The sequence below is a fragment of the Lissotriton vulgaris genome, chromosome 6 (assembly GCF_964263255.1).
Source record: "Lissotriton vulgaris chromosome 6, aLisVul1.2, whole genome shotgun sequence".
Lineage (NCBI taxonomy): Eukaryota > Metazoa > Chordata > Amphibia > Caudata > Salamandridae > Lissotriton > Lissotriton vulgaris.
The window spans coordinates 1,592,596,349-1,592,611,928 of NC_141694.1; the positions used below are offsets into that span (position 1 = coordinate 1,592,596,349).

The window sequence follows — 15,580 nt, forward strand, 5'->3', positions numbered from 1 at the left end:
ACTCATGGCATTTCTCTTCATGACTTGTGCTTACTACGTGTAAGTGTGGTGTACTTATACATTTAGGTCAGTTTGCGCTCTCTCAGAATGGTAATCTGTGATTTTTAGGAATCCCAAAAGAAGCTTAGTTGGGAAAAGGTCTACGGCAAAGCTACCTAGTTTATCTTGTTTGCAATCCATGCCCATTTCATTTTGGTGAGTGAGATTCAGCTGACCTTTAGTGCCCAGCTTTCAAATTGATATTGAGGAAAAGCCCAAGGAGCATTTTCTTTTTTTCCTGTGGTTTTAGTGAGCGACTAGAGAAAACAACGAGAGCCAACACAGTTAGGTGAGGTAACTGAGTTTCAATAAGACAGGGTTAAGGTTATATATGTTTTTTATGCAACCTTTGTCACAGTTAATTCTATTAAACAAACTGGATCTTCTATGTCCACTACGAGACCAAGTGGGAGATCTAATCCTCCCTGGTATTTTTTCATGAATATGAGCATCTTTCCAATTCGGCCTTTAGCATTCTATGTAATTAGTTATTGAAAGGGAATGATCCAGAAAAGCATACTTTTATAAAGTTTATGTTTAAAATATAATCAGTAGTGCATGATGAGTTATGACTATCTGATGAGGTTTCAAGCAATGATATTTTCCTGAATATTATGTGTCATCTCTCTATATCTGAGGAAGTTCTGGTTTCAAGCAATCCAGTATATGGAAAGTAGACTTGGTGCTTAATAAGGTGTACGCAGGGACCATGCTACCTATGCATGTAGGACTGTATTCAGTAGTAACTAAATCAATGTGATAGGATTTCTCTACTTTTTATGACCTCACGAGGAGGAGACTGATTGCACAGAAGTTTATTCTGCAATGGAGAAACAGGTTAATATTAAACTGATGTAAGAAATTGCTCAGATTCAAATTAGATGAAGTCATGAAAAGGGCCTTTGAAAATGAAAAACTTGCCTTTCCATTTCAGTCTCAGTCTCTCTATGCAGGATTCAGCGAAGATGAAGTTAAGGATGGGACGTTTGGGTCTTGTTCTCTCAGATCTTCATTTCCTTTCAAACATTCTATTACCCTACTGGCATGGGAACATCTTGCCTTCATACTCAGAAATGTAAAAAACATTGTTCCTCAATGGCTTCCCCATAAAACAGACATTTTCGTGAACAAATGGATAAAATCAGCATCCAATCTTTTGATATGGAGCGTCTGTTATAGAGTGTAGTGAATACAGGAAATTGCTTGGAATGAACTTGTCTTTATCCAAACTCAGTAGTCCGATTCACTCCTTAGCCATGAAATCCTGCCAGGCAATCACCACTGAAGCAGGGCCTATCAGTTCTGTTAGCCAAAAATCTATTAGGGTAGTTACAAAAGAAGATGTTGACTCTAGAGTCTATTCAACTGTATTCCTTGTTCCTAAGGTGACTGGAGTATTCGGAGGTGCAGTCAACTTCAAACTCATGAACTAATGGATTCTAAACCAACGTTTCAGAATGTTGACTCTACCAAATGCCCTTCTAATGATTCTTCTAGAAGCCTTGCCTTCATCACTGGATCATACAAATGTCTGTCTCTATTCTACAAGAATAGAGATGGTTCACTGGTATGGCGTATGTGATCATCATTTTCAATTCACTGTACTGCCATTCAGCTTGAAAATCCCAAGAGTTTCTATCAAAGTTTTGGCACCTCTGTTTGGGTTGCTAAATCTGTATGGGGTCTACATGATCCTCATACCTTGATGACTGTCTGATTCATGTCCCATCATGATCCTTGGCCCAAAAAGCAACAAAGATGGTTTGCAAAGTAGTAGCTGTTTGCAGTCTGTAGGCCAATCTAGGGGAGTTACATTTAGTGCCCTCTCAATGTCTGTAGTGCATCAAGGTATTCTTCAGGACAGCGGCTACCCAGGATGCATGGAAAAGGATTGTTTCTAACCCTGAGCTATTGGATGAACAAGTCAGAGACATGACTCTAGAGGTCCTAGAGTAAGCCAAAGAACGTTGTGCCTCAAAAACACGACTGCAAATATTGGTTTCTGAACACAAGAAATAGTCAAAAAAGAGAATGGTGTTAATTTCTAATTTTTCAACTATGAGTACGCAGTTCAAAAGAATCATCATAAAACAGTGGCCGATGTTGCTAATCGAACCTGATTTTAAAGGGATTTTTTCACAACGACCTTTGTTTGCTTATGAAAGAGTAAGGAAAGTCCAGGAAATACTCAACAAATTTCTCATAGACAACACCTCAGACATGTAAAGGAACCATTTCATGTTACAATTGCAACAGCATCATAAGACTCGCATGGATTTGTCATCCAAGGAAAGGCAATAAAATTGCATTAAAAATTACAGCCAATTCTGACTCCACGAATGTGGTGTATCTTCCACAATGCCCATGCGGATTGGCTTACATAGGGAAAACTGAAAGAAAAATTGTAGATCAGTGCTTGTGGCTCATTTCTTAGAAGTTGGTCACAACATCTGTCAACTTGAATTTATGGTTTTGGAAACAATGGAAAAAAAGAGGGAAGAGAGAACCACAAACACCTCCTCCTCCATAAAGAGAATTACTGGATCAAAAGACTGAACACCTTGATGCCTTACTACCTTTATTACAAACCTTCGTTTGTGAATATTTAATAATCATTTTGATTTACTAGTGAGATACAACATTTAAAAATGGCCTCCATTCAATTTAACATAATGTAAACATGCACCAATTTTCCAGCCATTCTGATTCACTTGCAAGATTCAACATTCCAATATGGCCCTGAAAATTGTTTATTTCTATATATAACATTATCATGATTTTGTCTGTTTTATCGATTTAGGTGATATGCGATTTATGCGTTTCACATTACAACAATGCACCTTCTAATATGGCTGCCATGATTTGCACACTTTTCACTAACTGCCCTCATTAACCTGGGTAGCTTTAAGGCTTCTGGGAAACATCTTGGACTACCACAGATGGGAGAAAGCATTCACACGCTCCCCACCGACCTAAGACCTTTGTAAATCTATTCTGACCACTTTATCTTATTTGTTATTAGCACTGGGACACGTCTATAGTTTTCTGTTTCGTGAGTACACTGTGCGTCACATATTTGTTGAATGTAACCACTGCATACAAGATGCGCCTATAAAAATTTAAGAGTTCTGTTATCTTCACATCGCTGCATGTGAGTTTACTGTGCCGTGAAGCGGATCAGGTTCACCAGGTTGCTTTTGAGAACCCACTGTCTCACGAGTAAGTGTAATTTTCTTCAAAATGTCACACATGTTGGACCATCACTTACAGAACGTTCTCTAAACAGGCACCAGAGCTTTCATTTGCATACGAGGACCTGGTTTATTTCAGTTTATATTAGTTTATGTTTTTCAATGCATGTACACAATGGGGCATGAATGACTGGTGCTCTATTTGAAAACGGTTGGCTGAAATTTCTGCATTATTGATTTCAATCTGTAGAGTTCACTATCGGGATCACACGGGCACTTTGACACAGTTTGTTGGCCTTATATTTTTGAAGAGGAGGAGCAATGGTCATATTCAAAACATACCTGTATTGTACATACATGATTTATGTTGGTACAGCCAGGAGGCTTGCTATTGTTGGGACTCTTGCACATTACTGTTTTGCAGATGTATGATCCCCTGATGAAGGGCTAATCCGTCCCGAAATGCATTGGGATGGGATGGTTTTATTCCTATTTATGAACAAACTCTTTGATTTTTGAAATTTGTATTTACTACTTAATAAGGATACAAATGACAACCACCTATAACAACTTCATTGGTAATTCCATGAATAAAAAATTAATTCAGTATATTTGAGCCTTCAATTGTGATTAAGATTCATGAACTTTTGGGGCGTGGCTTGAGGCGTCAAGATGGCGGTCGCACTCAAAGAGTGCTCCGGACCCCCTCCGTCATCCGCCTTGTTCCTGCCTCTCACAGCCGCCATCGAGTCCCTACAGTGCACTGCCATGACTCTCCTTCCTGCCGGCAGTGCACCGACTCCACTTGGGGGCGACCCGGTGCCTCCTCTACCCCCGTTGGACCTCTCTCCTTCTGCGGCCTTGCTCACCCCCAAAATGGCGGCCCCCTGAGCGTTCCTGGCCGGTCCCAGAATCACCCATTTGGTGGCCCAGCGCTTGCCCTGCCTTGCTGCCACTGACCTACCTGTAGGTGCACTGGAGGCTGCTGAGGGCTCCGGGGACCGGCGGCGAAGACGATTGCGGAGGAAGCCGAGCTGGTCCCCCTGGGGCACCAGCGGCCACAAGAGATCCTCGGCTGCCCCCGGAGCTGTTTGTGGGCCGGTGTGATCACCGGGTGCGCCGCCGCTGCCGGAGGGACGGGGGGCGGCCCGGGTCGGGCTGCCCCAACGGCGTGCTTGCTTCCTGAAAGTGCCGATCCGCCCATTGGTGAACAGCGGTGAGGGTGGACGGCTCTCCTGCCGGCCTGGTGTGGGGGCTGTGCGTGGGCCCTGCCCTCCCTCCGAGAGAGCTGTGGGAGGAGGCTTGGCCCGGAGCTGCCTCCCTGGCCCCCGCCCGCACTTGCTGAGGGCACCATCGTCTCCTCCCGAGAGGGGCATGAGCTGAGGAGGAGGGTGGACTGTCCCCCTGGGGGCCCACAAGCCAGCGCTAAAGACTGCTGGTCGTCTTCTCCCCCCACCCTGCCCAGCGGGGGGCTGCACCGAGTGGCTTGGCTCCGTCTGTGCAAATGGGGATTCTTGCGCCTTCCGTCATCTTGTGAGCGCGTGATGGAGAGCGTGCGGCAGCCGGCCTACAGGAGACTTGGAACACAGGAACACTGGCTACCCCAATTACTCCGGAGGGAAATCTGAAGCCGCCCTGTCCTTCGCCTGGCCACAGGTGACCCTACACGCCCGCTCCCAGGACTGATCCTCCAACGGCGAACTGGTGAGTCAGGTCTGTCTTCGCTGGAGCGGGCTGCGGGGTGGGCTGGGGGTTCGGCCACCATACCGGGTGGCGGGCCGGGCTGTGCTGCTGCGCCCCCCTTCGCGCCCTCCCCTGATCAGCGGTGTGATTGGACTGCCATTGCGACCAGACAGCTGTCCGTGGAGCTGCGAGCGTGCCCTCCCTGCGCTGATGTGTCCCTTGGCCCTCAGCCGGGAGGTTGCGGATGGCTTAATTCATGGGTCCGACCGGTGGTCTGGTTGGCTCGCGCCTCCCCGGGGTGCTGCTGAGGCTTGCCTCTGCGCTTGGCGGTCTGGCACGGGCTAGGGTGCCCTGCCCCCGATAGTGCGACATCTCTGCTGGTTGCCCTCCTGCCCGCTGGTGAAGGCCTCGTGTACGCCGGATTGTGTGGCTGCGCCTTGGCTGACCGGAGGGGAACGACCCCTTCTCCTCCCATTCGCCCTCTTCAACCCAAGGACCTTTCAGCAGCGCTGACGGGGAGGGCCTTTGAATTGGGGCCCGCTATGAGGAGGCTCTTGCTGGAGCCGGGGTCCCCGGGGCTGGGACCTCCCGCCCACAGCGCCGAGAAGCTGGGACTTTCGACTGTGACCCCGCGGATGGATGCCCCCCCTGGGGCCGCTGCCTGATCCGCTGGAGCCATGGACAAGAACCGTAACACCCAGACCTCGGTCCTCCCGACCCAGATGAAGATGGACCAATTCAGTAGACCAGACCACGACGCTGGCGCCACCCCTTCACCCGCGCTTTGAGATGCCAAAGGTGGTCTCCCTACCATCCTTCAGGCGATAAGCGCATCCCAAACCTCGGTTGAAAGTAAGATCGGTGAGGTGAGGGTGGACTTGGCCCTCATTTGGCAGGATCTCCGAAACGCCACGCCGCGGATAACAGACGGAATCTCGTATCTCCACGGTGGGGGACGATCTAGGTACCCTCAAATCACAGGTGGCCCACCTCCAATCACTGACATCGGAGCTCCACTGAAGGGCGGAAGATACTGAAAACAGGGCGCGGAGGAATAACTTGCGCCTCCTGGGGTTTCCGGAGGGAGTGGAGAAGGGCCACACCGCCACCTTCCTGAAAACCTGGATCCGTTCATGGATGCCCGCAGAGAAGCTCTCCCCTTGGTTTGCGGTGGAGCGGGTCCACCGGTCACTCGCTCCTAAGCCGCCTCCCGGAGCCCCGTCCCCTCCCATCATCCTTCGTATCTTAAACTTCCAGGATAGGGACGCCATCCTGGGGCTGCCAGGGACTTGGGCCCGTTGCTCTTCTAAAACTCAAGGATAATGATCTTCCCAGACTACTCCAGGGAGGTCCAGACCCAACGCCGGTCCTGCGACGAGGTAAAGCAGAAGCTCAGGGCTCTGGGGCTCCGCTATGGTCTCCTTTTTCCAGCTCGGCTGAAGGTCCTCTTCCAAGATAAGACCTTCTTCTTTGAGAGTCTCCAGGCAGCATGGACCTGGCTCATGGAGGAGCGCCCCCTCTTGCCCGGGAAGGCCCACTTCCCTGCCTGGAAGCCATCGACACAACAGAGCTGCGCGGCGCCCAAGACGCTGTGGTGCCGGACCGGATCCCTCGGGTGAGGCCTTCGTCAAGGAGGGGCCTCCCAATCACCGGGGACACAGTCCCAATGGCCCCTACCTCCATCCGCGGCCTGGATCGTTACCTCCCCCCCCTTGGCCTCCTGCTTGATCGACCTGGGGAGTGTCCCTGGGCCGGGCGCAGGCCTAAGTAAGGCAAGATCGGACTTGGGCCTGTCTGGCAGTCCCGTGATCCGTGGATCCGTCGATGGAGAAAGGGAGTGATCACAAAGATGAACTATGGGACTGATCTTCACCGGCTGAGTCCCAACATGCTGGGCCCACTTTGTCTTGTTGTGTGATGGCCCGCCCGGCCCGGGGAGGGCCGATCGGTGGCCACCTCGGGGGATGCCACTCTTGTCATGTCTTGCTCCCCCTATTCGGGATCCTGCACTCCTTATAACTCCTTCCAACCTCTATATCCACTGCAGGACTGGGTCTGGTACATTAAGTCACCTACACACTTATAGTACCTACTATTTATGGCTGTTGGTAGTCATCCTATACTATGGAGGGGGTCCTCCTTAGCCAAGCTCTTGACTGTTACTCTTGCTCCTTACTAACCGTTTTAGTTTAGTACAGTGCCCCTAGAGGGAAATTGTTTGGTTGGGAATTGGGGCGACAGATGCTTCCTGTTTTGAAGTGTAGGGTGGAGGAAGTTGGGGGGTGGGGGTGGATTGGGAGTCTGTTCACTCCTATCAGTTTGTTATTTTTAGCCACCTACGGGCCTCTAGTTCGGTTCAGCCTGGCCGTCCACGGGCCATTGTTGGTGCTACCTTCGGGTGGCTGGTTGCAGCTCTCCTTCTTGTCGATACATTACGGGTGGGTCCACACCTGACACGCAGCTCTTGGTATCCCCAGCTTAGTTGTTTTTGGCTGCCTTACGGGCCGCCATGGGGAGCAGCTGCGGGCAGCTTTCCCCCGCCTCTCTCCCTTGGGTCTCCAACATTACCAATCCCTGACCCGATGTGAAGATGTTTGCCCTTCCCTGCTTGGGTGTGCTCCCTCGCGGCGCCCGCCCCTTCACGTCTCACCCTCCCCTGATGGCTTACACGCCCACTAGACCCCTCCACAGTCTCTCCTGGAACGTCAATGGCCTCCTGGACCGCATTAAACGCACAGCTATCCTCCGTGCAGCTCACCGCTACGCGGCGGACTTCCTCCTCCTCCAGGAGACACACCTCCTGGGCACCCAATGTAACTTCTTAGCCCGATTCGGCTTTGCGACAGTCTGGCACTCCTGCTTTACACGAGGGTCCCGGGGGGGTGGCAATCCTACTTAGGAAGGGCCTTCCCTTTACCCTGACATTGGCCGAAACGGATCCGCATGGTCAATGACGTGGTGATATCGGGTGTTATGGAGGGATGCCCCCTAAACCTCCTGAGCCTCTATATTCCCCCCACCCTCCTGTCCTTGACACTTCGCCATCTTATGCAGATCCTTTCCTCCCTCCCGCAGGGCCTAGCGGTGGTTGGGAGTTTCCTTCACTGCTGCCTTGTCGGGTTGGGCCTTGGTCTTGGGACTCTGTGATATATGGAGGATCTGGAACCCCTGCATGAGTCAATACACCCATACATCGGCTTCCCATCATATCCACTCCCGCATCGACCTCTTCCTTCTACCGGCCACTGACTGTCACTTGGTGTCTGGCGTCACCATTCTGCCTAGGGGGTTTTCCGATCACTCCCCTGTCTCCCTCCGGCTTGGGTCATCCCTGTCGGGCCCACGGGCGGTCTGGCGTCTAAATGCTTGGTTCCTGCAGGAATCTGTCCTGGTGGAGTCCCTTGGCCGAGAACTCTATTTCTCCACGAACGAGGGTTTGGTTCCTTTGCCGGGGACGCTTTAGGAGGCGGGTAAGGCCGTGATCCGCGGAGTCGCCGGGGGGCTGGTCTATGTGAAACGCTCTGACCAGATGGCCCAGCTTGCACAGCTGGAGGCCCGAGCCACGCACCTGGAAGCTGCGCATTCCCTGACTGGGCACTCGGACCCCTCCCGACAGTTGGCAGTAGTTCGGGAAGAGATCCGCTGGATCTCGCTGGACTCGGCCAAAATGCTCTGGCGCTCGTCGGTGGCGCGGGTGTACGGGTGGGGGGACAAGAACGGTAAGCTCCTCCACAATTTGGTTTCTTACCCCAAAATTAACCGCATTATCCTGGAGGTCCGAGCGCACGACGGCACCCTCCAGGTGACCTCGGCGGCCAGAGCAGGAACCTTCGCACACTCCTATACACGCCTTTACGCTGTTCGGCCCGCGGACGCGCCCCTGACCGCCGTGTTGGACGGGGCTGACGCTCGACTGCCCTCTCTCACTCGGGACACTGCAGAAGCTCTGGACCGCCCCTTCACTTTGGAGGAGGTTCTGGAAGCTATTCCCCTCCTGCACTCCGGTAAAACGCCCAGCCTTGACGGGTACCCACAGGAATACTACGCCGCCTTCCGTGACACCTTGGCCCCTCAGCTGCTGGACCTTTTCCGACATGTTGCGGAGACTGGCTCCTTCCCCCCTGAGTCGGACCTGGCCACGATAGTGGTTATCCCGAAGACCCAGGCGCCCTCCCTGAGCTGCGCGGATTACCGCCTGATCTCGCTGATCAATACAGAGATCAAGCTCTATGCCACGGAGAGTTGGTCCATCCCGACCAATGTGGGTTTATGCCGGCTAGGGGCACCCGTCACTGCATCCGTCGCCTCCACCTGGCCCTGGCCCACCGTGCCTGACTGACCCCGTACCTGGCCCTCCTTTTCCTCGACTTCGAGAAGGCCTTCGACACAGTGAACTGGGATTACCTGCAGGACGTTCTGGAGGTGATGGGCTTCGGCCCTCTGTTCCACCGCCTTATCAAGGTCCTCTACGCCAACCCCGGCCCGGGTGCTTATTAATGGACAGCTCTCTGAGGCCTTCCTGATCTGCAGAGGTACGCGCCAGTGGTGCCCCCTCTCGCCACTCCTCTTTGCGTTGGCAATGGAGCTCCTGGCGACGCTCATCCGGCTCGATCCCCGCATTCGGGGATGGACCTGGAACGAGAGCCACGTAGACAAGATAGCTCTTTATGCTGACGACGTGCTTCTGTACCTTGCTAATCCGGCGAGTTCGGGCCCCAGGTGCCTGCAGGTTCTCTCGGCCTTTGAAGAGGTCTCTGGACTCTGACTTAATGTGGCTAAGTCCACGCTGGTCCCGCTTCACCCCTCTAGAGACTGCTACGATTGGCAATCAACTATTCCCCTCAGACGCCTTTCGGTCAAGTACCTTGGGGTGTGGGTGGCTCTCACGCCGGAGCTTGAATGGGCCCTGAACATCACGCCCTTGGTCGTCTGGATGAAAGCAGACCTCAAGAGGTGGCAGGCCCTCCCCCTCAACCCCCTGGGTAGGAGCGAACTCTTCAAAATGATGGTCCTCCCCCGTTTCCTCTATATTCTGCAAAACATCACCATCCCCCTCCCGTGCCCTTGGTTCCGCGAACTCGACGGGGCCCTGTCCTGGTTTCTTTGGCGAGGTGGACGACTGCGTATATCCCTCGCACATGGCCGTATCCCCCCCTTTGACGGAGGCATGGGGGTGACCCACCTTCACCTTTACTACATGGCCACTAAACTCATCGTTATTCACGACTGGTATGCGGGCGGCTGGTCCGACCCAGCCTACTGGGTGGAGCTCGACGCAATGGATTTCCTGCAGGTTCAGGCACTCCTGTATGGCAGTCCGGTGCCACAGACAATGGCTCCGATCACCAGAACGGTATTCCTGGCCTGGCACGTCGCCCTGCGGCATGTGGGGTGGGACCGAAAACGTACCCGCAGACACCGCTCTGACATGGGACCTGGCGCCGGGAAGTATCATTCCTGGCGGGGTTCCGACGCTGGGACTTGATTGGAATCTCGGTACTTGAGGATGTCTGGGTGGGGGACCATATTCGCACATTTGCAGATCTTCAGCAGCGCCATGCCCTCTCCCATGCCCAGCACTTTCGCTACCTGCAACTACGCCACGCCCTCTACACACACCTCTCCCCACCTGTTTCCCTTCCAGAGTTCATCCCGCTGGAGGCCCAGGTGATGATGGGGAATCTGTGCAAGGGGGGAGTGTCCCGCATCTACCGCTCCCTAGTGAATAATGGCCCACGTCCCTGGACCGACTTTGTGCGCGGTGGGAGGGATGGGTGGGCCCCTTGGAGGAGGCAGACTGGATAGATGCCCTTATGGCACCCAGAACCCTAACCACGTCCTCTAGGCTGCGCCTGGTGCAGATATACTATCTCCACGCGGCATACCTTACCCCGGAGCAGTTATTCCGTGCCCGACTGCGTCCCTCTTCGGATTGCCCGAGATGCAGCACAGCCTCTGCTGATTTTTACCATATGGTGTGGCTCTGCCCGGTGCTAGTGGCGTTCTGGCGAGGGGTGGAGCGGGAGCTCTCACAGGCCCTGGGATGGGTGATCCCACACGATCCGCTGCTGATGCTGCTGGGGGTCTTTGATGGTCTAGATGGCTCCAGAATGGACAAACGGCTCTTGGGAACTGCAGTGGCAGTGGCCAAGAGAGACATAGCGATACACTGGTCACGGACCAAGGTGCCAACTGTGGGGGGTGGAGGGAAGGGGTAGATTGGTGCGGAACCCAGGAGGAGGCCCTATTTGAAGCCTGTGGGTGCCCGGGATGGTTGCTGATATCGGCGTCTAAGGCCTGGGCATTTTTCCTTCCAGATCCCAGGGTATTGGAACAGCAGTCATCTCTTCAGGTCCTACTTCAATCAAATTCAGCCCCATTGTTTAGGAATCAGAAACACATCATTCTCCATGTTATCATACTGTGGGCTCACCATCTTAAAACATTAGTGCATTGTCTGCTAAATCAATGGGTTCATTTGTCAGATATGTGCTAATTGCCTCTGAGGGTTCCTGTCCATGCTCATTATTAGTTCAGTTCCCAATCTAACCAAAGAGATGTCTTTGTATTCATCTACTCCTTTCATTTTGACAGCAGATGCCAGCGCCATAGATTGGGGAGCACTCTGCAGCTCTTGGAGTGCTCAGGGTGAATGATCCAGTTTGAAGTCCCTTCATTCATCCAACTGAAGGGGACTGGAAGCTGAATGGAGAGACCTTTAATCCTTTGCTCACATACTTCATCTCATGAATGCTGTTGTTTGGACAGACAATACTATGGCCAATTAAAAAAAAAAAAAGGAAGGGGAGGGACAAAATGTATAACACCGGCAATGGTGACAACATAGATTTTAAATGGGCAGACGTTCATCTGTTATCCCTGTAAGCATTTCATATGGGGGGAGTGAATTTGAATGCGGATTACTTGAGCAGTGTTCTTTTTTTATCCATTGTGTACATGGAAAAAGCGGATGTTGATAGCCTTTTACTGTAAAAATCAGTATGGCTTTTCCTTCACAAAGAATTTTCAGTGGGGCGTACTAGATGTTACCTCTGATCCTATCCGTCTTAAGGTATCTGGTGCTGTCACTGTTTGGTGAAGGAAAAGAGAACAGGGCAACCCAAGAATGCCTTCTGAACTTGGTTATTAGCATAAACTAAGTTTGTAAATGGGCTAAAAAGGGATCATTTTAAAGAAAACTACAGTAAATCAGTAAGTATTTATGTACTTTATGAATCATAATAGCCTTGGACGCACTAAACGAAACCAAATAGAATTGAAAAAGTAACAAACTTTGCAGAAACATACATAAAAGGGAGTAACAATAAATTAAGGAAAAGGCATGCCAAGAGTGATATTACAAGCAATTAGTCTACATCAGATGCACAAAATACAACCTTGAAAATACAGACCAATAGGGAGCACAGGTCAGATGCTGGTTCCAGGTTAGTCCTGGGGAAGTGTTATCTTTTAAAATTCGCACAAACTATGACGTTCACGTGGGTCGGGGCTGCAAGGAGGTTGCTGTTGGTGCAAGGAGCAGGTTAAGCCATGAACTCTCATTGCTGCAGCATGAAGAGCCGATCATTGTTTATGTTCCACTTTGGCAACTGCAGTAGGCTGTTGCTGTTCAGTGCAAGAAGCAGGTCTCGAATTGCCAGTCATCACTCTAGACGTAAAGAGAAGGTCCCGCTGGAGCATCGCGTAGGTGGTTTTAGGCAGTTGATTTTCAGCACGAGAGGTCACTTCACAGTCAGGAGGAGCCCGAAGCCCCTGTATTTTCTGATTTTGTTCAGGAGAAGTTTACTTTGATACGAGCCAAAGGTCCAGGACCTGGTGGCACCTGTTGGAGATCAGGACTCACTCCAGCATGTCCAGTTGGTGCTATTCAGCTGGGCGACTCCAGGGCGTCTTCTGGAAGTTTGTTGTGTCCATGTGGCTCACACAGGAGGTCAGCCAACTGACCCTTTGATTCATTTTGAGTAGCCTGAGTTTAAGGCAAGCAGGTCAAATCTTCCATTTTCAGTCAACAGGGCAGTCCCTTTTTCTCAATTAGTAGGGATTCCCTTTCTCGGAATGTTCTACAGGTCCAGGAGTGTACTGATGTGAGGTTCTGATGGTTCTACTTTTATACCTGGTGCCAGCCTTTGTGCGGGAGAATTCCCTGACCTATCCCCAAAACTGGTTCTTGTCATATCTGCCCCATCCCCTGGTCCGAGCTCCAAGCTGTCTAGGGTGACAAAGGTAACGGCAGGCCTTTGTGTGTGCTGCAGGCTGCACCCTGTGAAATGTAATCAGGGTAGGGCACAACCCCTCCCCAGCCATCCTGTCAGGAAGACCTTTACCTGAGAGGATGATTTGTCTGGAGACAATGTATGGAAGTAATATATAACCTGGATTTTGTGTGCACCCTGGTCTATAGCCTCCCAGATTCTACACTGCTATCCCTTACGGGATTCCTACACAATGCAGCACATCTAATATAGGGCCTCTCAAAATATGATCACATTACTCCAGAGGCTCCCCCTCATGGACCGTGCCATCTTCAAAACCAGGTGCATCATTGACAAAGCCATCAAACCTGCTTATCCTGCAGAAAATATCACTATATCTGGTGGTTTTGCGCACACTCGGAGCCAGGACACATTGACTGTAGAAGAAGTGCATACAGGAAAAAGCAAGGCAGCAGGCCTGTTTCATGTGTGCACCCAGGTTCTAAAACACCTCTGTACCCATCAGTATTGGCCACACGCTGCTCCAATTTAGAAACGAGTTGAAGACTCAACACTTTAAAGAGCACTACATCACTGTGCAATAACCATCCACAACCCAGCTATCACTCCTACAACTAGTTTGTCTGTGACCCTATACAGTGCTCCACCGCATTTTGGGTAAGTGTGCGCAATAGAAATGACATACATGCAAAAGTAGTAGTGGTTCTTAATATATTCCCAGTCTGATGCTGGTGCACTCATTTCTGACTGATTCTCTGACAGAAAGTGTTAACAATTATGCCCTTAAAATGTTAAGAACACTACAAGTCTTAACATCCTACTGCTAGAAACCACGGTTTTGCCAGTACAACCCATAGCAAGTTAGTCTTGTCCTGGTCAGTTAATCCATGTTACCTCCAATCCGCATTTATGTAGGCGTAATAAAGCCAAAGTTTTCTTTCGTAGTAGCAATACTTCGGGAACTACTTTAGCATGGGCTACAAATATATCAGAATCCAGTCCTCTGCTTGACAATAACCCAGCCTTTTTAAGTGCCTTTAAAGAGATGTTTGGCTGACAAACAAAAGGTACAGGGGCAAGACAATTTAGTGGAAATTCAGCATGGGTTTAAGGATTTGCAGACCTACATAGCTCAGTTCAATGCTCTTGCAAAAACAAAAGATTTGACTGATTACACTTTGCAGTTAGGACTTCCTCATGGTCCTTTAACTGAACAGGAGAAAGAGATGAAGATGGAAGATCAAGCTTTGTCTATACTGTCGTACTAAATGTCACCTTACTGCAAAATGCCCAAGCAGATCCCATCTAATTCAGGAAAAAGATGGAACCGAATGCAAGCCCTTTCCGCAGATCAACAATCTAAATACATTGCCATTGTTAATTATTCTGAAGGCCACTTTGCAATTTAAGGAACAAACACAAGCAAAGTAAACTATAGCACATCTATTCCTGTTAAGTATCTTTAATTTTCTGATATCATTATAAAGACAAAAAAATAATATTTTACAACCTCATAGACATTTTGATTGCTCCATTGATTCATTACTTTTGCAGTAGCTCCATTTAGTCAAAATATTTTTTGTGTCTCACCAATTGAGCATGAAGCTCTTCAGGAATATCTTCAAAATAATTGCTCAAACAGATTAATTACTTCTTCTAAATGTCCAGATGATGCTCCCCTTTTCTTTTATATTTGTCCTGGAAGGAAAATGCCTCTCTTTACATGGTCATATCCATGCTGCTACTGGTTTTTTAGGTCTCACCCTATTTCCATTCCGCAGGAATGGAATAGGACGAGTCTATAGCAGTGAAACCAAGAGTTAAACTAAGCTCTCCAAAAAATAGGATTTCCACGAGTGCATGTGCTCTCGTGCACGAGCTTGCCCCAGCCTTCTGCCTGCCTCCTGCCTTGAAGGCAATCTGCTTCTCCGCCCCCTGCTGTTCCCTCCCACTCGCTCGCACATCAAAGGCTGCTAACTCAAACACCATATACCTGCTCCCCTCCCCCGCCCCCCACGCCTTGCACCAGACTTCATTGGAATGTGCTACGTGCATTCTCCCCTCCCTTTCAGCCCTTTTTCACCTTTCCCAGCTCCCAGCCGGACCCTCCTTTCGTCTACCTCGTTATCTTCTCCACTCTCGCCTCATTTTCTTTATTTTCTCTCCCGGCCTCTGCTTATCCGTCCTCATCTCCTTCTATTATCCCCACCCCTCTTTCTCATCTTCCGATGTTCTTTCCTCGCCTTGTTTTATAAATTATAGTTCAACCTCCGAAGCACTTGTCTTCCAGACGGGGCCCGTAATATGTTTGCACTTTAACCACTTTAGAGAATACACAGTTGCCAAAACAGCGCCCAGAGAAAAAGCCGGACCAGGAAACAGGATCTATGATGCATCTTAAGTTTGGAATGTAAACAATTCATTTGAAAAAAA

The 15,580-nt window shown here is 50.3% G+C and overlaps 1 protein-coding gene across 1 annotated transcript in view; it reads left to right on the top strand.

Moving 5' to 3' along the window:
* Positions 1-15,580, top strand: part of LHCGR (luteinizing hormone/choriogonadotropin receptor) — a 1,044,354-nt gene that overhangs the window by 615,617 nt on the left and 413,157 nt on the right. The gene's annotated exons all lie outside the window — the stretch shown is intronic.